Raw genomic sequence first — 21033 nt, forward strand, 5'->3', positions numbered from 1 at the left:
CCCGCCAAACCGCCGGCCCTCCCCCAAACCAGAGTCCCGCTCCCCTACCTAGCCGAGGCTCTCTGAGGAGCCGGAGCCCCAGAGCACAGCCTCTTCTCTAGGCGGCCCCGGCGGCTTCCGCTGATTGGCGGGGAGCTGGCCAATGGGTGCGAGACGGTGGGCGGAGGGGCCAATGGCGCGGCGGGAGGGGGCGTGTCCCGGGTGCCCCTGGCGCCGGCGCTGGGAATCCCCGTGCGGTCAGTGGCGTTTCCGCTCGGGCAGCGGGCTGAGTGAGCTGCTGCCGCCGCCGCCGCCGCCGCCGCCGCCGCCGCCGCCGGGGGAGGGGCGGCCGCCGCCCGCCTGCGCTCAGAGACTCACGCAGCCCCAGTCCCGCCAGTCCGCCAACACAGTAGTGCCGGCCCCCCTCCTTCCCTGGCCCTCCCCCCTCACCGCCTTTGGCTCGCTCCGCCTTTTTGCCCCCCACCCCCACCTCACGGGCACGGGCCATTCCCGGCCAGGAAACGCCGTGGCGCCGCGCTGGGCCTAACTCGAGTCCTGCTGCCTACCGGGAGTGCCGTGCGCCGCAGCCCGGGCCCAGGCCTGGGACAAGGTAAGGGTGCGACAGAAAAGAGAGACCTCCCCTCACCACCGGGCCCCGGGGGAGGGAAGGGTCACCTCCTCCGTCTCCTCGCGCTTGCTCTCGGGACGTGGGCCTGGCCCTCCCCCGGCTCTCAGCAGGAGGATGCTGCCCCTTCCCATCCCCCCTCGCCCCCCCCCCCACACCGCTGCACCCCTCTTTCCCAGGCGGAGAGGCCCCCTCCTTAATCTAGTCGACCCCACTACCCTTTTCATGTCTTTCCTGGGTCAGGACGTTTCCCCTCCCCCCACGCCTCTTCACCCCTTTTCCTGTGAACTGCCTACTCCACGTATACCTTTTACTTGAGAATAGGCCTCTCGCCGCCCTCCTCAAAATACACAGCACACTTTTTTTTCCCCTCCCCAAACCCCACCCCCACCCCCGTTCGCGCGGCCTTGTGACAACTCTGGTCGCTCTGGGGCCCTCGATCTCCCCCCTCCAAGAATGTTCCTGGACGCCTTTCCTCTCGTCCTAGGGTCCCTATTGCAGATGATTGCTTCTTTTCCCACACTAAAGACGTTGGCCTTCGCCACCCCCACCTCACATTCTTGGGCTCTCAGTGGCGTATGCCCCAGTATCTCTGAAATGGCCCCACTGAATTTGTAGGGTTCTAGCTTGGAGTTGAGCCAGATTGTGTCGTTTTCCCTGTCTTGGGCGTGGAGAGAGATCATTTGAGAATATCTTTAAAGGCAGAAAAATGTAGCCTCTGTTAATTGCCTTTCCCTCTGCGTGGAAGCCAGGGATGCGAAGTGAATGGTGGTGAGAAAAAGCCCTGGTTTTTAAGTAGGTGAATCGCGTGACAAGGAAAGTTTAACTGTTGGGAAAGCCCCTTCTATGCTAATTTATTCTATAGAGCTCTTTGCTTGTCTCACTTCTTGGGAATAACTGGTCTTTCCCTTGGATATTGATGCTGCAGCCAGCTCTGCTGGTCTGGGTCAGGGGTGCGTGTATGACCTGCATTTTCTGCTTTCTCATGTTACTTGTGCAATGTGTTCACCACCAAGTCATTTTTTGCCCAGACCTCTGGGTTCCATTGGGCTTTGTCTATACTTAGTTCATTTTTCTAGTTTTCCCTGTGCTCATAGTACTGAAAGAATCCCCAGGTTCTCTGATAATTTCCTTTGTCATTTTATTAAACAAGTTGCATTTAAATGACATATTTGTGACCAAGGTCATATTTACATTTTTTTTGTTGTTGGGCAGATGTTATTTAGCAATACTTTGAGTAGGATCCAGCTGAGTTGAGTATTCTGAGCTCTTCAGGAGAATGTGTACCCCCTATTTGGGAAAAATTTCTTGATTAGTTTTATATCATTAATGTTTTTAGGTCACTCAGAAAAATTGTAAGTGGTAATTTTAGATGTGTGGAATCTGAGCTAGTACTAAAGCAGAGAATATTCACATTATCAGAGGTTTCTGGGCCTCTTGGAGGACAGAGGTAATTTTTTTATTGGATTCCTACCAGTTTTCTCAGGCGGATCATTAGTTTTCTGTTATAACCAAAAATTCTAACCTATTATAGGATTAAAGTCTTTAAGGTTTACTCAGACTGTCATTATGTATAGGAGAATGAGTTGTGTCCTTTGGTAGGACATGACACAAGCCTCTGTCCTTAGTTGAAATTTTATATTTGTCTGTAAGGAGAGCATTTGGCAAATTGGCCTTTTGAAGACTAAAGCTTAATCTTCACTCTTAAATTGCTGGCTTATTAAAATGGATATTTTGGATTTGGTAAGTGTTGATTTTTCTAATAAAAAGCTTTATTTAAAACTAAAAGGGTGACCTTAGGATTGTTTTTTCTTCTAAAGGCATAATTCCAACCCTTCTGGCATGAGGCACTGGTCCCCCCCCCCAAAATGTGTAAGGAGTGGGGGTGGGGTAAGGAGAAGGTTGTTCCTTTGGGTTGGATCACAGGGGTGAGTATGCAAGGCAGCAGCAGCTGCTGGCTCTGGAGCTGTGGTTGCTACGTGAGAAGCTTGAGTAGTGCTGGCTGCTGTCTCCAGGGAAGGACAGCAGTGCAGCGTCCATTAATGCTGTTGGCTGCAGGGAGCTGCACTTAGGCAATGGCTGCTTTAGGACTAAGAAGAAGCCTTGCTTTCCTGGGAATTTTCACTGCTGAGCTGGTTTGCGTTTTATTGGTGGGGAGATGAGAATTAGCAATTCATAACCTTCTACCCATTTATGGATATTTAGCATCTGGAAACTGTATCATAGTTAAAGACTTTTCTTTTTTGTTTGGTTTTTGGGGGTTTTTTTTGGCAAATTTTTTATTTGTATCTAGGGATTTTGCTTGGCTAGGACTCAAAGTTCCATTCGAGTTTTAATTTTTCAATCCATTTAAAACCAAAGTAGTAAGAATTTAAGGATCTTCCTGAGAACCAGAATGGGGAAAACATCAGTTTATTTTTCTGCAACTGACCTGCTTTTCTCTATCTCTTTAATTGTTAAATTAATTTTAATACTTCATTGTTTGTCTCCTTCCTTCCTGTTGTGAGACCATATGTAACCTTATTGAACAGATGTTTTGCCAAACATTTTACTCATTTGGAAATCTTAAACTCTTAAAAGAACTATCCTTTTTGGAATGATTTCTAAATATAAATATCAGGTATTTCCTCTTATTTTCTTTATTAGTAATAGACCTCCCCAGATTAGATTATTTCTTTAGAATTTGAACTATAATATTGATTCATTATAATATGTGTTGAATATATAGTCTTCTAAGATCACAAGGATGTATATGTTTGGCTATGATCCATCTGAAATATAGGGCAGACTAGAAGTAATAATCAGAAATCAAATAAATGCAGTGTTCAGGATACTTGAGAAGACAGCCTCTGAGCCTCTTATTTGGTCTCCCTTCCCCCACAGTTCCTACACTTTAGGAAGATCTCTGATTAAGCAGAACAGTTTGTTGAGTATGGAGGTACTTGAAGGAGAACCATCACTCTAGTACAACATCAGTTACATATGATACTTAACAAATGCCTGTGTGATGTTTTCTTTCCCCCTAAGACTCTTGCATCCTGTATATTTTTTCCTTGAGAATTTTGATAGGATCAGTTTTGTGTAAATGTACACAGTAGGTGTGATATGACTTGGCATTTGTGGCGGGAACCAAAAAGAATGGAAATGAGTTTTGTCATTCACAAATGTGGCTTGTATTGTTTCTCAGTGATGAAAGCAGACTAATGAAACAGAACTTTAAGTGAATAATATTTTAGGTGGCTCTAATTCTTATTACTACCAAAATAAAAGATGTTGTATCAGATAAATAAGGTTTGGCTCATACTGGCTGTTTAACATAATTCAGTTTTGTCTTTTAGTTTAAGTCATTGCATTATATGGAAGCTACCTTAAAAATCATTGCTTTAACTTGTATTTCCTGTTTGGAACTCCCTTGTGATCTTAATGTAATCATTTCCTTAAAAGCATAAGGGGCCTTTTTATAGGAATTATATGAGTATGCTTGAAATTTTTAATATCTTTTGATAGTATTTTGTGTCCAGGAATTTACATATTTTCTGGACTAATTTTGGCCTTTCTGGAGAAACGTGGGTATTCCATTTTTTGCTTTTGGACACGAAAATAATTCAGTACAAAATGCAGATGTGCAGACAACCAGTTTTACTTTATCCTTTTCATATTCAAATAACTTACATTAGGCCACAATTAAGGACAGTCAGTGATTGTTGGATACAACTCATTGAGAAGTTGGATCATGAATAGAATAAAAAAATTCTTCTAATTTTTGGTTCAACTCTGGTGATAATTCAGTTTTACTTGAAACTAAAAGGCCTAGTGAATTTTTTTATAAAAATTGTTTCAGGTTTGATAACTAAAAACATTGAAAAGGATGTTTTGTTTAAAACAGAACTTTGCAAAAGTGAAAAAATATATTTACTAATATAGCTGGTGGTTATTTGTAATTTGATTAAAAACATCCTTTCAGAGGCACTTACTAGAAGAAAAGTATACAGTACCTGTTGTAAACAGGGATTCATTCGTACCATTCTTCATTGCCAAAAATTCCAAAATATGTAGTGAAATGGCATTTTTAACCTTTCCCTTGATGCAGTGAGTGATTTCTCCTGTGGTAAGAAGTCCGGGAAGTTCATGAAAGGTTGATAAAATAACACTTCTTTAATTTCTCAATACATGTTTTGTCAAATCAGAGTCTTATGAAAAGTATCCTTTGTATATTCATTCTAAATTGAGTAAAAGATACCCCATAAATTTGGGGTATTGGAAAGCATCACTTTAGAGAATTCTCTTATTCTGACAGATATATTTAAACACTTTATTAAGAGAACTATGAGAGATAATAAAGAAACAATGAAGCAGAATCTGTCTACTTTGTATGAGCCCTCCCTGAGCTAGGAATTTGTAATCCCATCCTGCCTCACTCAGTTTTTCCATCATATTGATTTTGTTTGCTGAGTACCTCAGGGAGAGAGATGTAAGGGTCACGCTTACTATCTTTGATATAAAGACAGCGAAAAGAAATTTTCTGCTTATTGGAATAATGTCTTAGTATTTTTAAAACACTAAGACTATTGGCCTGTTTTGCCTGGCATATATGACTTTCTATTTGATCTGCTGTGCTCTTCTGTCTTCCTTGAAGTATGAGAATTCTGAGTTTGATGGCAAATTGAAGTAATAAGAATCATTTCTTTAGCCTGTTAGTCATGTGCATATACCTAAAGCTGAGGATACTTACTGGCCTATGTTAAGAATCGCAAAAAAAAGCAGTAGACATAGGACTTTATACTGAATTGGTTTGTATCTGGGGAATCAAGTTTTTGATGTGCTACTTAACTGAGGGAAAATGCAGGATTCCTTGCTGCACTATTTGAAAAATAGATGGAAGCATGGGAGGAGCCTGAGACCTCTGCAGCAGGATTTGGTCTGAGTAGAAAAGGAAGATTTTTGTTTCAAATTGCCAGCTGCTTATGTCAGACTGACTCCCTTATTATGCTTCTAGTTGGCCTGTCAATATGGCCAAACAGCTAGATAAGTGCAGGGCAGGACAAAGGGCTCTTTGCACAGCAGGGAGGCAGTGTTAGTGGGGGAGGGGCAGGAGGTAGGAAAGGCAAGAGAAGGAGATTCTTTTCCTTGGGAGATTATTCAGTTTGGCATACAATTAAAGAAGTCATTTATAGTTCCCACTCAAGCATTGAATTTGTGCCAGCCATATACTGTTAACCCCCAATTTAGTGTATCCCTGAATATCTGGTAGGAGCTCATCCCCTCCTCCAAGGAAAAGTAAAAAAAAAAAAAAAAATTGGAGCTTTATATAGTTTAAAAGAAAATAAATCTCATGTCCTCTACTCGCCTAAATACAAATCACTTCCTGAGTAGACCAGTTCTAGAGTGTTTTACAGCTGAATTCTCATTAAAAAAAGATGGAACAGAATCTTCTGTCTGAATAAATGTGCATTTAATAAAATGTGTATTGTCTTATTTGGATTAGGATTAGACTGGAATAAATAGAATAATTTGTTTCCCTTTGTGAAATAGTTGCATATTGTGAGCTCCATTTTATATCAGTATTATGCTGAGAACCCTCCAGCAGAACCCTCCAGCATTCATGTGTTGGGTTGCCATCAAGTAAAATGCTAACTGCAGAAAGGCTACTTAGTTTCAGTCTCATCCCTGCTTCCTGGAGAACTTGCTATTCCTTGAAGATTACCCACCCACCCCCTTTTAAATTAGGCACAGCCTTGTTTGTTACATTTATGCTCAGCTCTCCCTCCCAAGTAGGATGGATGCATTTAGCTTATTAGCATTAATATGAATCACAGAGTTGGAAGATATTTTTCATTATCTGGTTAAGCAAAATAATAAGGTTTAAAATATACATTAAAGTTTGAGCCTCTAAGGAAGTTTTCATTTAAAATGTTAAAAGTATCAATGTCCTGAATAGTAAATATAGTTTAAAAATGAATATCTAGTAGGTGTGCCATTTCCTTTTTTTAGTGTTGTTTTTTATTTTTATTTTTTAATTATTCTTATTTTTTTTCCATTATAGCTGGTTTACAGTGTTCTGTTAATTTTCTCCTGTACATCAAGGTGACCCAGTCACACATACATATATATTTTTTCTCACATCTTATTAAAAAAACAAAATATTAAAGAATTGCATTCCTAAATTGGATAGCAATTATTTTGATTACAATTGGATTCCTAGTTTATAAAAAGTTTATTCTGAGGTTCTTTGAAATGTTGACCATATTTAAGAGAATTTGATTTTTAGAAATAATTGGCTTGAACTCAGTTTTCCAAGAGTACATCTGTTGCTTGAATTTAGATACCACCTGTATTGTAATGTTCTTAAACTAGCCCTTAAAGTTTTCCCTCTGTCCAGACTGCAGGAGACGATAAAGGAAATTGGAGTACTAATTTTTACTTAGGGATTCAGAGCTTGTGGCTGATAGCAAAGAAAAGATGTTTTAACTTAATAGAATAACTTAAAACTGCCTTTAGGAGTTCCCGTCGTGACTCAGTGGTTAATGAATCCGACTAGGAACCATGAGGTTGCGGGTTTGATCCCTGGCCTTGCTCAGTGGGTTAAGGATCCGGCGTTGCTGTGGCTTTGGCGTAGGCCGGTGGCTACAGCTCCAATTGGACCCCTAGCCTGGGAATCTCCATATGCTGTGGGAGCGGCCCAAGAAATGGCAAAAAAGACAAAAAAACAAACAACAAAAAAAAAAGCTGCCTTTAATGCATATTGTAATACTACACAAACCTAGCCAAGCTTTGTGTCATTTCCCTCTGTAAAAGAAACATAACTGTGTTACCTCCTTAACATTTATAATTTTATGTGCAGTGGTCTTGGCAGTAGTGATATATTTTGACCTGAAAAGGGAAATTTGAGTGACTAATTATCATTGCCATTAGAAGTTTTTAAAAAATCTGTAAAATAGTAACAACATTAACATGAAATTTAGTGAGCTGTATTTTTTATTCCTATAGATACTTAGGATAGTCATTTCTTCTCTTTATAATTCATTCACATGGATTATTTCCATAGATTTGTGAGACTAAAATAGAAGCCATCTAGTTCAAACCCTGGCCTCCATTCCAGACAGTTTTCTCTGCATGTACTTAAACCCACATTGCTAGTTCTGTAAACATCCTGTACACATAAGCGTGTACACACATACACATAGTTCCCAACTAATTAAAAATCTCTTTATTGTGGCTTTTAGTCCTCTAATTACTTGAATCTTGCCATGGGCCTAAAAAGTTCCTGGTGAAAGCGGGGGCATATTTTAATCCTGAAGGTCTTAATAACTGCTTTAGCTCCCCAAACAACTCATCTCATTTTCAGTAAGACCTGGTCATCAGTAGGCTAGAATGGAGGTGAAACGCACAGCACTATACCTCATCTTGCCTGTGCAGCAGTTCCACCTTATTTCCTGCTATTATTATCCTGTAACACCTCTCCCCAGCAAAAGAAGAAAGTAGGACAAAGGGGGAAATTGGTTGGGCTAATATGATTTTTATTATGGTTAGATTGTGGATTTGTTTTTTATGTACAAATAGAGCTAATTTGTCCTATTTTTGAAAGTCAGTAGTGAAAGAGATTTTATAACTTTAGTATCTTATAATGTTTCCTAAAAAACATTTCAGTTGTTAACCTTACAGGTTTTAAGCACACTTACTTTTCATTGGTTCGTCACATAATCATTTTTACCACCAGATGGCCACTGTATTATTGGCTTGAAAAAAGGGAGAGTCTTCTGTAGATAATATTTGCAATCTGAATTGGGAATTACTAATTCATATAATTCATATAGTTATATAAAATAAGGTTAAAAATTAAATATGTATGCTTGCCCCTTTGCCTCGGTGGAGGTGAAATTAATTGTTTGAATATAGATTTTTCACTCCTCAGAGTTCTTTCTTCCAACTGCATAAATTATGTTCTTCAAGCCTTCTTTTTCCCACACAACTCCCCCACAAGACATTTTATTTTTTATCATTTTTATTGTTTTCTGGTGCTGAAATTTTTCCCTCCCCATTCCTGAAATGTGAAGATAAAAACCCAGTACTCTAATAGGGTGAGTGTACTGCTGAGTGTAGTAAGAGGATTATTTTATAATTCTTAGAAATTATGATCTGGTTAGGATGTTCTATATTTAATGATGTCGACTTATTAATTTTCATGTATGTCCAGGTGGATCTCATTGTTTTATGTTTGCACCCATTGTCATTTTGTATTAGGTGGGGTTTTGTTTCTTTTCCTCCCTATCTCCATGTTTTGGGTTTTTTTATTCCTGTCCAGTTGTGGGTTTTACCTGTGTTGAAAATTTCTATTTCCTTCCACCAACCTCTGTGCACACCACAACATATACAATTTGTATTCTCAAAGCTCTATGAAGGAGGATGTTCTGTAGTTAATAACCAACTATTTGGGCATTCTTGGTTTCCAAGAATGGTATTGTTTATTAGGAAGAACCTGGAAGAACCTGTTGGCATTTAGACTGCCTCTACATTTATGTTACATTTTCCTTTATTAATGTAGGCTGTTGAGAATTGACTTATTCTATAAGAGAAACTAGACAAAAACAGAAGGGCCGCAGTTAGATCAGGTTATTTAAAAAATAATTGTTTATTATGATAACATTTGTGATAGAGTCTAAAGGTCATTTTTAAACTGTATTTTAGTTCTAAAGAATTTAATCTCCTAAAATAAAACAAAGAGAAGAACTTCTGAGGCAGTGTGACTGATGGCATGCTGAATGTAGCATTAGATTGTTGTATGAATACATAATTTTTTTTTGGTCTTTTTGTTTTTTTAGGGCTGCACCCACAGCATATGGAGGTTCACAGGCTAGAGGTCCAGTTGGAACTATAGCCGCCAGCCTACACCAGAGCCACAACAACATGGGATCTGAGCCACATCTGCAACCTACACCACAGCTAATGGCAACTCCGGATCCTTAACCCACTGAGCAAGGCCAGGGATCGAACTCGTGTCTTCATGGATGCTAGTCAGGTTCGCTAACCACTGAGCCATGATGGGCAATTCCCTGAATATATAAATTTCTATTTTCTCCGTTTATGATGCAGACTCCTATAGCCATGCAAGTTAAATGTCTTTATGTCCACAGCTTCATAAATATTACTTTAAAAAAAAAAAAAGATTTGAAGAAATTATAGAAACAAGCCCCATTTACTTTTTTTTATTTTTGGTCCACCCCACAGCATATGGAGTGCCTAGGCCAGGGATCAGATCTGAGCCACAGTTGCAACCTAAGCCTCAGCTGAGGCAACACTAGATTCTTAACCCACTGTGCCAGGCCAGGGATCAAACCTGTGTCCAGTGTTCCCAGTTCACCACCAGTTCTGTTGCATCACAACAGCAACTACAAATTTTTGAAGTCCATTTTTGATTATTTTTGTACTTGCTAGACAAATTTAGTTTTATTTATAGCTTTTAGAACCTTAATTTTGTAGCTTAGTAATAGCACAAAATAAAGGTGGCTTGACATGGTATCCATGTATGTTTTAGGATGGGACTAAATTGTACCAATTTGTTACATATTTTCATATTTAGGCTTTTATTGAAAAGATTTACCCAATATTTTAAAACCTATGAAATAGCATAAAATATTCACATTTTAGTAGATAGCCATCTGTTGGTGGAACATTATATAAGCAATGCTAAAACCAGATATTTACTTAAAATCAAAAATGTGAAAATTATGTTAACATGTATGGAGGTCTGCAGTTACTATAACCGTATTACTTTAGAACAAGTAGGTAAAAAAAATGCCAGCCCCAAGGCTCTTCCTTTGGAGTCTAGGCTGGTTGACCTAATCAAAACGTTTTTGTTTACTCTTCCTTACTTTACCCCTAGGCTGTTAAGATTGAAGTGTTGCTAGGAATAAGGTATCCATTCATATATTGAGTAGAAGTCTGATTAGGTCATGTGTGCAAGCCCATAGGAAGGCATGAATTTTTAGAAGAGCAAGGCTCTCGGTAAGTGTAACTTTCCTCTAATAGTTTATTATGAATAGTTGGTATGAAAAGGAATGGTTAGAGGTTTGCAGGATACACTGAGCAAGAAGAGAGATAGACATATCTCATTTGATATAAATATGTCAGACAAGAGAGATGAAAAGTAATTTTTTATGTACAATGCCTTAGCTTTTCTGAACTCAATAATATTAAGATTGTATTTCTGTGGAAAATAGCTTACCCAAAGGATTGAGTTGAATATCTTTTGTGAAAATGATATTTTAAATTTGATCTTTTATGGATAGAGGAAACTTATGTCTTGATTTCCATACGATAGTCCTGGTTTATGTCTACCAAGTAATTAGTAATAGCATCCCTTTCCCTCAGAAATGTCCCGCTTTGGACCATAAATTATATGCTCACCCTAATTAGAGAGGATCATGAAATTTTTCATCACTCCATAGCAACACATTTTTCTTTTCCAGAGCTCTTCTGATTCTTCTATCCGCTAGGATTTTTCTCTTGGCTTCTCTGAATTCGCATTTCTACATGGACAACTTAATTTTTTTAATTTTGTAATTATAGTTTATTTACAATGTTCAGTCCATTTCTGCTGTACAACAAAGTGACCCGTTATGCATATATGTATGTTCTTTTTCTTGTATTATTTTCTGTCATGTTCTATAGTTCATAAGTGCCTGGATATAGTTCCCTGTGCTATACAGTTGGACCTCATTGCTTGTCCATGTTAAACGTAATAGTTTGCATCTGCCAACTCCAAACTCCCAGTCCATCCCATTCCCTTGCTCCCCCAACTTTGGCAACCACAAGTCTGTTCTCTATGTCCCACATGGACAATTTTAGAATAACTTTTTCTTTTCTTTTTAGTTGGTATTGAGGGAGGGGATAGATAACAGATTTACTTTTTCTATTATGAAAAATTCCAAATACAACAAAATAGAAGGAATAGAAAAATGGACTCTTTTTCTCATACTATTTTCCATCATGTTCTATCCCAGGATTTTATTTAAACCATTCCATATGATCAAGATAAGGTCCATATAGTCACTTGATTGATAAGTTTGTGTCCTTCTAATTTATAGGTTCTCTCTTTTTTTCATATAACACACTTGTTAATGAAATTTATCACTGTGTTGAGTTAGCACTCTTGGTTTTTGGAAATTTATATCTCCATGATGTCATTTAACATATTCTGTTATTAGATGACCCTCCCCCCATATTTTAAGTAAATTAGTGATTAGATCCATTGCAAGTATACTTTATAAAAAGTACTGTGTACTTCCATTAAGAGTTATATAATGTCTACCTGTTTATGTGATATCAGGCAGCTGTCAAAGACCCCACAGTTTCTGTGTGTGTAGGTTCTTTGGAGAATTTACTGTATTAGAAACTAAAAGTGAGAATACTTTTAAAATATTTATTCACTAATTTTAGAGTAGCAGTAACAAATCTTGACATAAAATGATTGTTATGAAAAGTAATTTTTAATAGCATTGTTTTACATTTTTGCAAATCTCTTTAGTAACTGCTTTTTTTTTTTTTGCTTTTTGGGCCTCACTCACAGCATATGGAAGTTCCCAGGCAGGGGTTCCAATCAGAGCTGTAGCTGCTCACCTACACCACAGCTCAAGGCAATGCCAAATCCTTTAACCCACTGAGCGAGGCCAGGAATCAAACCTGCATCCTCATGGATACTAGTCAGATTCTTAACCCACTGAGCCACAATGGGAATTCCTGGCAACTGCTTTCATATAGGTGCTTCTACATTTAATTTGTTGTGATAAGTTGTTTTGGTTGAGGACTGAAGAAAATCTGGCTTTATACAGGTGTGTAGTTGAAAAGGGGAACACTTAACTCCCTGAATCTCAAGAACTCTAGAGTTCTCAAGTCACATTTTGAGAAGAGTAAGCTTAGATCCATTATTTCCTTTATGGTTATGAAATAGTGATATTCTATCACTATTTCATTATTTTCTGTAATACTCTAATTAATTATTTGGATACTGTTTGAAAACAAAATTAAGATCAGTACTTGTTTTCTTTTTATTAAAGTATACTTTATTTACAATGTTGTGCCAATTTCTGCTGTATGGCAAAGTGACCATATATGTAAATTCTTTTTTTTTTTTTTTTTTTTTTGCAGAAAGAGACACTTAATATTTACTGTTCAGAACAATGTTCTGGCAACCAGGGGGCCTCAGGGGTGAGCAGGGAGAGCCTGGTGTCCTTGGCTTTACCAGGTCACTGGAGGATGGGAATGTGAACCAGGCCCAGGGTCCCCTGTTTAGCCAACTTTTGGACTGGGCAAGAGAGGAAGTGGGTGCAGGGCTGGAACCCTGCTGGTGTTGGCAGCTGCCTACCTTGGTCTGGTGGAGACAGCCTGGGCCACTGTCCAAAGGCGGGGGGGTATGGTGACCGGCTCAGGACAGAGAGGCGCCTGTGATTCCCCCACAGGGCCCCAGCAGTCGGGGTCTACATTCTTTTCCTCATACTATTTTCCATCATGTTCTATCCCAGGAAGATTGGATATAGTTCCTTGTGCTGTACAGCAGGACCAACCTCATTGCTTTATCCATTCAAAATGTGATAGTTTTCATCTACCAATGCCAAACTCCTCATCTATCCCACTGCCTCCCCCCTCTCCTTTGGCAACCCACAAGTCTGTTCTACATATCTACAGAACATGTTTCTGTTCTATAGATATGCCCATATTTTAGATTCCAAATACAAGTGATGTCATATGGTATTTCTCTTTCTCTTTCTGTCTTTACTTATTATGAGAATTTCTGATTGCATCCATTTTGCTACAAATGGCCTTATTTCATTCCTTTTTATGACTAAGTCGTATTATTGTGTATATAAACCACATCTTCCTAATTCATTCATTTGTTTATGGACATGTAGGTTGTTTCCATGTCTTGGCTATTTTGAAATAGTGCTGCTATGAACATAGGGGTGCATGTATCTTTTTCAAGGAAAGTTTTGTCTGGATATATGCCCAGGAGTAGAATTGCTGGATCATATGGTAGTTCTATATTTAGTTTTCCGAGGTACCTCCATACTGTTTTCCATAGTGGTTGTACTGATTTATATTCCCACCAACAGTGTAGGAGAGTTCCCTTTTCTCTACACCCTCTTCAGCATTTGTTATTTGTAGACTTATTAATAATAGCCAATCTAATTGTTGTGAGGTAGTACCTCATTGTAGTTTTGATTTCCATTTCTCTAATAATTAGTGATGTTGAGCATCTTTTCATGTGCCTGCTGGCCATCTGTATGTCTTCTTGGAGAAATGTCTATTTAGGTCTTCTGCCTGTTTTTTGATTGGTTTGTTTGTTTGCTTTGTTGTTGAGGTGTTTGTATATTTTGGAGATTAAGCCCTTGTTCATTGTATCATTTGCAACTGTTTTTTCCCATTCCTTAGATTGTCTTTTCAGTAGGTTTTGGGGGTGGGGTTGATTTCCTTTTCTGTACAAAGCTTTTAGGTTTGATTAGGTTCCATTTGTTTATTTTTGGGTTTTTTTCTATTGCCTTAGGAGAGGACCTAAGAAAACATTTGTATGGTTGATGTCAAAGAATGTTTCTTCTGTGTTCTCTTCTAGGAGTTTGACGGTTTCTTCTCTTATGTTTAGGTCTTTAAGCCATTTTGAGTTTATTTTTGTGCGTGGTGTGAGGGTGTGTTCTAGTTATCATTGATTTACATGCAGCTGTCCAGTTTTCCCAACACCACTTGCTGAAGAGACTGTCTTTTTCCCATTTTATATTCTCACCTCCTTTGTCGAAGATTAATTGATCGTAGGTATCTGGATTTATTTCTGAGTTCTCTATTTTTTTCCATTGGTCTGTATGTAGTACTTGTTTGGTTTTTTCTTCCCTTCTTTACTTACCAGTTCTAACAGTAATGGGTTGGTAACTTAGCAACCTCTAGAAGTGAGCAGTGAAATGTTTTATTATTATTGTGTACTTAAAATTTCATATCTGTTTATATCTTTCAGTCTCTTACAGTTTTTAATTTTGACATTTGGCTCTTGGCTCCTAAGTCCTTTTTGCCCATTCTCAATAGTTTCCTAGCTTTTTTTTTTTTTTTTTTTTGATTCCTTGCTTTCTAATATGACAAGATGTTCTAGGATCATTTTGTGCATTTCCTGCCCCAAACCTGGGATTACTCATTTCTACAAAACTCTGGTTTCTTTAGTGGGAAATGGTACTTAGAGACCATGATCTGAGTGTTGGGAGTATTTAATGCTCTTGGGTTGGGACTTGTTTCTAGGCCTTTTCAATGGGCAGAACTAAAAAATGGTTTCTTTCCTTTCCTCTTTTTTTCCTGTTTTTAAAATATCACTGGTTGGTATTTGATAAATTCAGTTTTGAACTTAGTGCTACATAATATTTACAGAAACTTAATTGTTTCTTTATGCCCCAAATCCCAATTTCTACTAATAAATGATGTAATTACTCTTTGCTTTGTCCCACAGCACACACACAACAGTTTTATTTTATTTTTTATTTATTTATTTATTTATTTATTTTTGTCTTTATAGGGCCTCACTTGTGGTGTATGGAGATTCCCAGGCTATGGGAGCAATCAGAACTGTATCTGCTGGCCTGTGCCAGAGCCACGGCAATGCTGGATCCTTAACCCACTGATCAAGGCCAGGGACTGAACCCACAGCCTCATGTATGTATGTCGAGTTCGTTAACCACTGAACCACGATGGGAACTCCATACACAACAGTTTTAAAGTGGCAGAACTGGGAATTCCCATCATGGCTCAGCAGAAACAGTCTGAGTAGTATCCATGAAGACACAGGTTTGATCCCTGGCCTTACTCAGTATGTAAAGGATCCGGCATTGCTGTGAGCTGTGCTGTATGTTGCAGATGCAACTCACATCTGGTGTTGCTGTGGCTGTGGTGTAGGCCAGCAGCTGCAGCTCCGATTCACCCCTAGCCTGGGAACCATATGCCATAGGGGTGGCCTTAAAAAATAAAAAGATAAATGAAATGGCAGAACTGGCAGTACTTTTTTGTATGAGTACTGAAAAGTGAGTTTGTTTTTGCCCTTAGGATATATCTCTTCAAGGATATATAGTCACATTACAGTGGTTTCAGATCACTTGGGATAGTTCTCTATGTGGTTGATATACCAACTTGATACACAGTGAGGTTAATTTGTTTTATTTCACTTTTGGATGTTTCAGGGATTAGTTTCTGTTTTATAATTGTATAAAATATGGTAGTTGAATGAAATTTGCAAATCTGAATATAGTCAAAGATCTAGCTTCTAGTTTTTTCTATTTTTTCCTCTCCTTGTCCCTATGTGTAAGACTTGACAGATTCATTCATTTATGAATATTATTTAAAGTGATATTTTATCATGGTATTTGTTTTGTAATACAAGAAGCATTTAAGTTAGTTTATTTACTGATACTGTCTGCTTCTAGATTTTTCAGTAACTAATAGCTTTTAGGCCATGCAAGAGGAACATAGACCTTTCTTCTAGGATCCATAATTTCTTGCCTTGATATAAACAGTTCAAGATAAGAAACCTCCTTCTCAAGTAAAAATTATCTCTTGAAATGCTAGATCATTTTCCATTTGTCACTAATGATTTCAGATACTTAAACCTGATGATCACTTGGGACACTGGTGCTACTTGTAATAGAAAGGTCATCAGTAACATTTTTTGAATGGTTCGCCCTTAGACCTGAAATTTAGATGTTACATTAAAAAGGATGTCATCTAATTTTTACCTTTGTCTTTTAAAAGTCAAATTATTTGATTGTATTAAGTTTTAAGTTAAAAATAAAATAGTTGAAAATCCTAAACCTGTTAAATATAAAATCTATTTTGTCCTTTCAAATTATAATATCTAAAAGGAGTTATAATATCATTTCATTAATCTGTCACATTATATTTATTTTATAGTCTAAAAAATATTAAAATCAAGATATGCAAAATGGTAAAGCAGTCGTGGTTAAAGGCATGAGGATTCTGAAACTGGATAGACCTTGGTCTATTTTGCAGTTTTCTTGCTCTGTCCTTAAACAGGTTTCTCAACTTGGTAAGTTTAATTTTTTGATTACACAAGAATAGTACCTTACTCGTAAAATTGTTGTGGACATTACATGAATTGATGCATGTAAAGCGATTGAGGACACTGTGGCTATTAGAAAGTAAGCACCCTGTAAATGTTAACTTTTATTTTGCTAGTTGTTATTATTAGGAAGATATGATCAATCCTCTAAACTCTATCTGCATCTTAGGATAAGTAATGCTTATATGTTGTAAATACAGCACCTGATTTTCATAACTCTACTATATGAAAAGAACCAACTGTTAACAGAGGAATAATAGAGGTGTCTAGCTAAAGTTTGAGACTTCTAGCAAATACGCCAGTGCTTGCCATGTAAGTACAATTATGTTAAAATTTGTAGTAGAGAAGAGAACTTTAAGGGAACAAAACTCTTTTCAAGATGCTTTTCAGAAGTTATTAGAAGTTTTATTTGAAGTAGCTTTAGGGCACCATGTATACTGAGGTAAAGGAATTTTTTTTTAACTCTGGAATTTTAGGGCACATCAGCCTTTTAAGTGCCTTCACATAAAGCTGTGGCTCCCTATTAGGTCAGGTGTTTGTGGTTTTTAGTTTTGGGTTTGTTTGTTTTGTTTGTTTATTGAGGTATAATTGACAAGATTGTAATATATTCATAGCATACAACATGATGATTTGATATACACACATATTCTGAAAGGATTCTAACAGTTAATTAACACATTCATCTCTCACATGTTTCCCTTGGTGAGTGTGTGAGAACCTGTAAGTTCAAATATCTCAGCAAATTTCAGTTTTACAGTATGTGTTAACATTAGATCCTCAGACCATATACACGTTTATCATCAAAGTTTGTACCCTTTTACTAACCTCTTCCCATTTCTCTTTCATTCCAGCTCTTGGAAGCCATCATTCTACACTGTTTCTCTTGAGTTCAATTTTTTTTTCTTTTTTCTTTTTATCAATTCCAAATGTTAGTGGTACCATGAAGTATATGTCTGGCTCTTTCAAGGATCTATTGACTTTTTTTTTTTTTGGTTGTCTTTGGGAAAATGTCTGTTAAGGTCCTTTGCCTGTTTTTTAGTTGAGGTTTTTCGTTTTTCTTTTTTAGGCTGTTGAGTTTGAGTTACTTAAATGTTTTTGATGTTAACCCTTTATCAGCTATGTGACTTGCAAATGTTTTCTTCCATTCCAAAGATTGCCTTCTCATTTTGTTGACCGTTTCTTTTGCTGTGCAGAAGCTTTTAGTTTGTTGTGGTCTCTCTTGTTTATTTTTGCTTTTGTTATCCTGGCCTTTGGTGTCAAAAAAGTCATTGGCAAGATCAGGATCAAGGACCTTATCCCCTATGGTGTGTTTTTGTTTTTGTTTGGACTTTTAGTGCAGTATATGCAAGTTCCCAGGCTAAGGGTTGAATCAGAGCTGCAGCTGCTGGCCTGTGCCACAGCCACATGGGGTTCAAGCTGTGTCTGCAACCTACACTGCAGCTCATGGCAATGCTGGATCCTTAACCCACTAAACAAGGCCAGTGATTGAACCCACATCCTCATCCATACCAGTCAGGTTTGTAACTCCCTGAGCCACAATGGGAATTCCCCCTGTTTTCTTTTGGAGTTGTATGGCTTCAGGCCTTACATTCAAGTCTTTAATACATTTTGAGATTTTTCTCTGTGATGTAATATAAGGAATAAGGTCCTGTTGCCTTTTTTTTTTTTTTTTTGCTGCCCTTGCAGTGTGCAGAATTTCCTGACGCAGGGATCAAACCCAAGCCACAGCAGTGACAACATTGGATCCTTAACCTGCTAAGCACCAGGGAACCCCCTCTAATTATATTCTTCTGATTGTGGATATTCAATTTTCCTGGTACCATTTATAGTAAAAAGAGACTATCCTTTCCTCATTATATATTCTTTTTTTTCTATGAATGAAAAATTTAATTACATACATTTCTATGTTACATTTTAATTATATACAAATTTAAGAGCCTCTTTTCTTGCACAGCCTCTATGATTTACAGAAATTATTTACATAATTTAGTCAGGAAATATTAAAATGCTGTTGTATAAATTTACATTTAAAATTAAATTCAGATTTAAAACAAACTGATTTATAGGAAGAGTTAAATTTACAAGAAAAATTATTCCATCACAATCACCAGCTCTCAAAGTACTATGATTTATATTTTAAAATAATTTATCAGAAGTTTTTCCCATTCCCCCTTCCCCTTTGGTAATCACAAGTTTGTTATGTCTGTGAGTCTGTTTCTGTTTTATAAATAAGTTTGTGTTAACTTTTTTAGATTTCACATATAAGTGATGTCATATATTTGTCTTCACTTATGTCCCTTATTATGATAATCTTGAGGACCATCCATGTTGCTGCAAATGACAGTATTTCATTCTGTTTATGGCTGAGTAATATTCTATTGTATAACAGCTTTAGTAACAGTTGGATCAGCAGAAAGATACTTCTTAAAATTAAAGGATATCCAAAGAAGTCCTTATTCATAGCTTTTGTTAAATTTCTTCACTTTGTTGAAAAGTAGTTTACAAGTACATGCATAGGTTTATTTCTGGTCTCTCTAATCTGTTAACCTGTGTGTCTGTTTTTGAGAGAACACTATTTTGGACCTTCGTAATATAGTTTGAAGTCAGGAAATGTGATACTTCAAATTTTTCTTTCTGAAGATTGCTTTGGTTATTCAGAGTTTTTTGTAGTTCCATAAAAGGAATTTTAGGTGTGGTGTTTTTTGTTTTCTCTGAAAAATGTCATTGGAATTTTGCCGGGATTGCGTTGAATCTGTAGATCACTTTGTGTAGTATGGGCATTTTAGCAGTGCTCTTTCAGTTGATGAGCATAAAATATCTTTCCATTCACTTGTGTCTTTCATCAGTATTTTACAGTTTTCAGTGTCTAGATCTTTCACTTGGTTAAATTTACTCATAAGTATTTTATTCTTTTCAGTTCTGTTATAAATAAAATAATTTCTTGGAGTTCCTTTTGCGGCTCAGAGGTTAACGAACCCAACTAGGATCCATGAGATTGCCGATTCAATCCCTGGCTTCTCTCATTGTGTTGGGGATACAGCATTGCCATGAGCTGTGGTGTAGGTCCCAGACACGGCTTGGATCTGGCATGGCTGTGGCTGGCAGCTGTAGCTCTGCTTCAGCCCCTGGCTTGAGAACTTCCACATGCTGCAAATGCAGCCCTAAAAAGCAAAAATATAATAAATAAACCTGAAACATTTTTAAAAATTGTTATAAAAAATAATAATTTCTTTTTCCTGTAGTTCATTGTTGGTATATATAAAGAACTGATTTTTTTTTAACATTGATTTTTTTTTTTAATCCTGTGACTTTACTAAATTTGTTTATTCTACAAAATTTTTTGGTAAAATCTTTAGGGTTTTCTAGATATACCATGACATCTGCAAACAGACCATTTTACTCTTCTGATTTGGATGTCTTCTTTCTCTTTTTTCTTTCATTTCTTTTTCTTGCCTATTGCTTTGGTTAGGATTTCCACTACTGAACTGAATAATAGTGATGTTTAGTAGAATGCTAAATAACAGTGGAAATCTTTCTCTTGTTCCTGGTCTTAAATGAAAAGCTTTCAGCATTTCACCATTGATATTAGCTGCGGGTTTGTCATATATGGCCTTTATTATGTTGACGTACCTTCCATCTATACCTTATTTGCTGAGAGTCTTTTAGCATGAAAGGATTTGGAATTCGCTAAATGCTTTTCTGCACATATTGGGATTATCATATCATTTTTATCCTTTTGGCTGGTGATGCCCAAAGTATATGGAAGTTCCAGGGCCAGGGATAATAAAGCAGAGCTGTAGCAGTAACAATGCCATGTAGTTAAGCTGTGGGCTACCAGGGAAGTCCTGATTTTTATTTATTTATTTTTTTCCCTCACTCTCTAGGGCAACATCTGTAGCATATGGGAGTTCTCAGACTAGGGGTTGAATCAGAGCTACAACCATCAGCCTACCCCACAGCCATAGCAACACTGGATCCCTGACCCACTGAGCGAGGCCAGGGATTGAACCTACATTCTCCTGGATACTAGTCAGATTTGTTTCTGCTGTGCCACAATGGGAACTCCCTGATTTTTATTTTATTTTATTTTTTTTGTTAATGTGTATCACATTGATTTGGGTAGATGAACCATCCTTGCATTCCCAGAATAAATCCCAATTGATGGTATGTGATCCTTTTAATGTACTGTTGAATTGAGTTTGCTAATATTTTCTTGAAGATTTTTGCATCTGTGTTTGTCACAGTTATTGATCATTAGTTTTTTTTGTAGTACTCACATCTGGCTTTGGTATCAGGGGAAAATGAGTTTGGAAGTGTTCCCTCTTTAATTTTT

The 21033-nt window shown here is 37.5% G+C and overlaps 1 protein-coding gene across 17 annotated transcripts in view; it reads left to right on the plus strand.

Moving 5' to 3' along the window:
- Positions 1 to 239: 239 nt before the first annotated feature.
- The window catches only part of SETD5 (SET domain containing 5), a 93483-nt gene continuing 72689 nt past the window's right edge, over positions 240 to 21033 (plus strand). For 9 of the 17 annotated variants that reach the window (XM_047779780.1, XM_047779817.1, XM_047779835.1 and 6 more), the window contains exon 1: positions 303 to 589. The gene's annotated coding sequence lies outside the window, so the exon portion shown is untranslated. Of the gene's footprint in view, positions 590 to 21033 lie in introns of all 17 variants that reach the window. The other 8 variants (XM_047779846.1, XM_047779864.1, XM_047779878.1 and 5 more) reach the window with 4 other exon arrangements.

Source organism: Phacochoerus africanus, chromosome 1 (genome assembly GCF_016906955.1).
Source record: "Phacochoerus africanus isolate WHEZ1 chromosome 1, ROS_Pafr_v1, whole genome shotgun sequence".
In the NCBI taxonomy this organism is placed as follows: domain Eukaryota; kingdom Metazoa; phylum Chordata; class Mammalia; order Artiodactyla; family Suidae; genus Phacochoerus; species Phacochoerus africanus.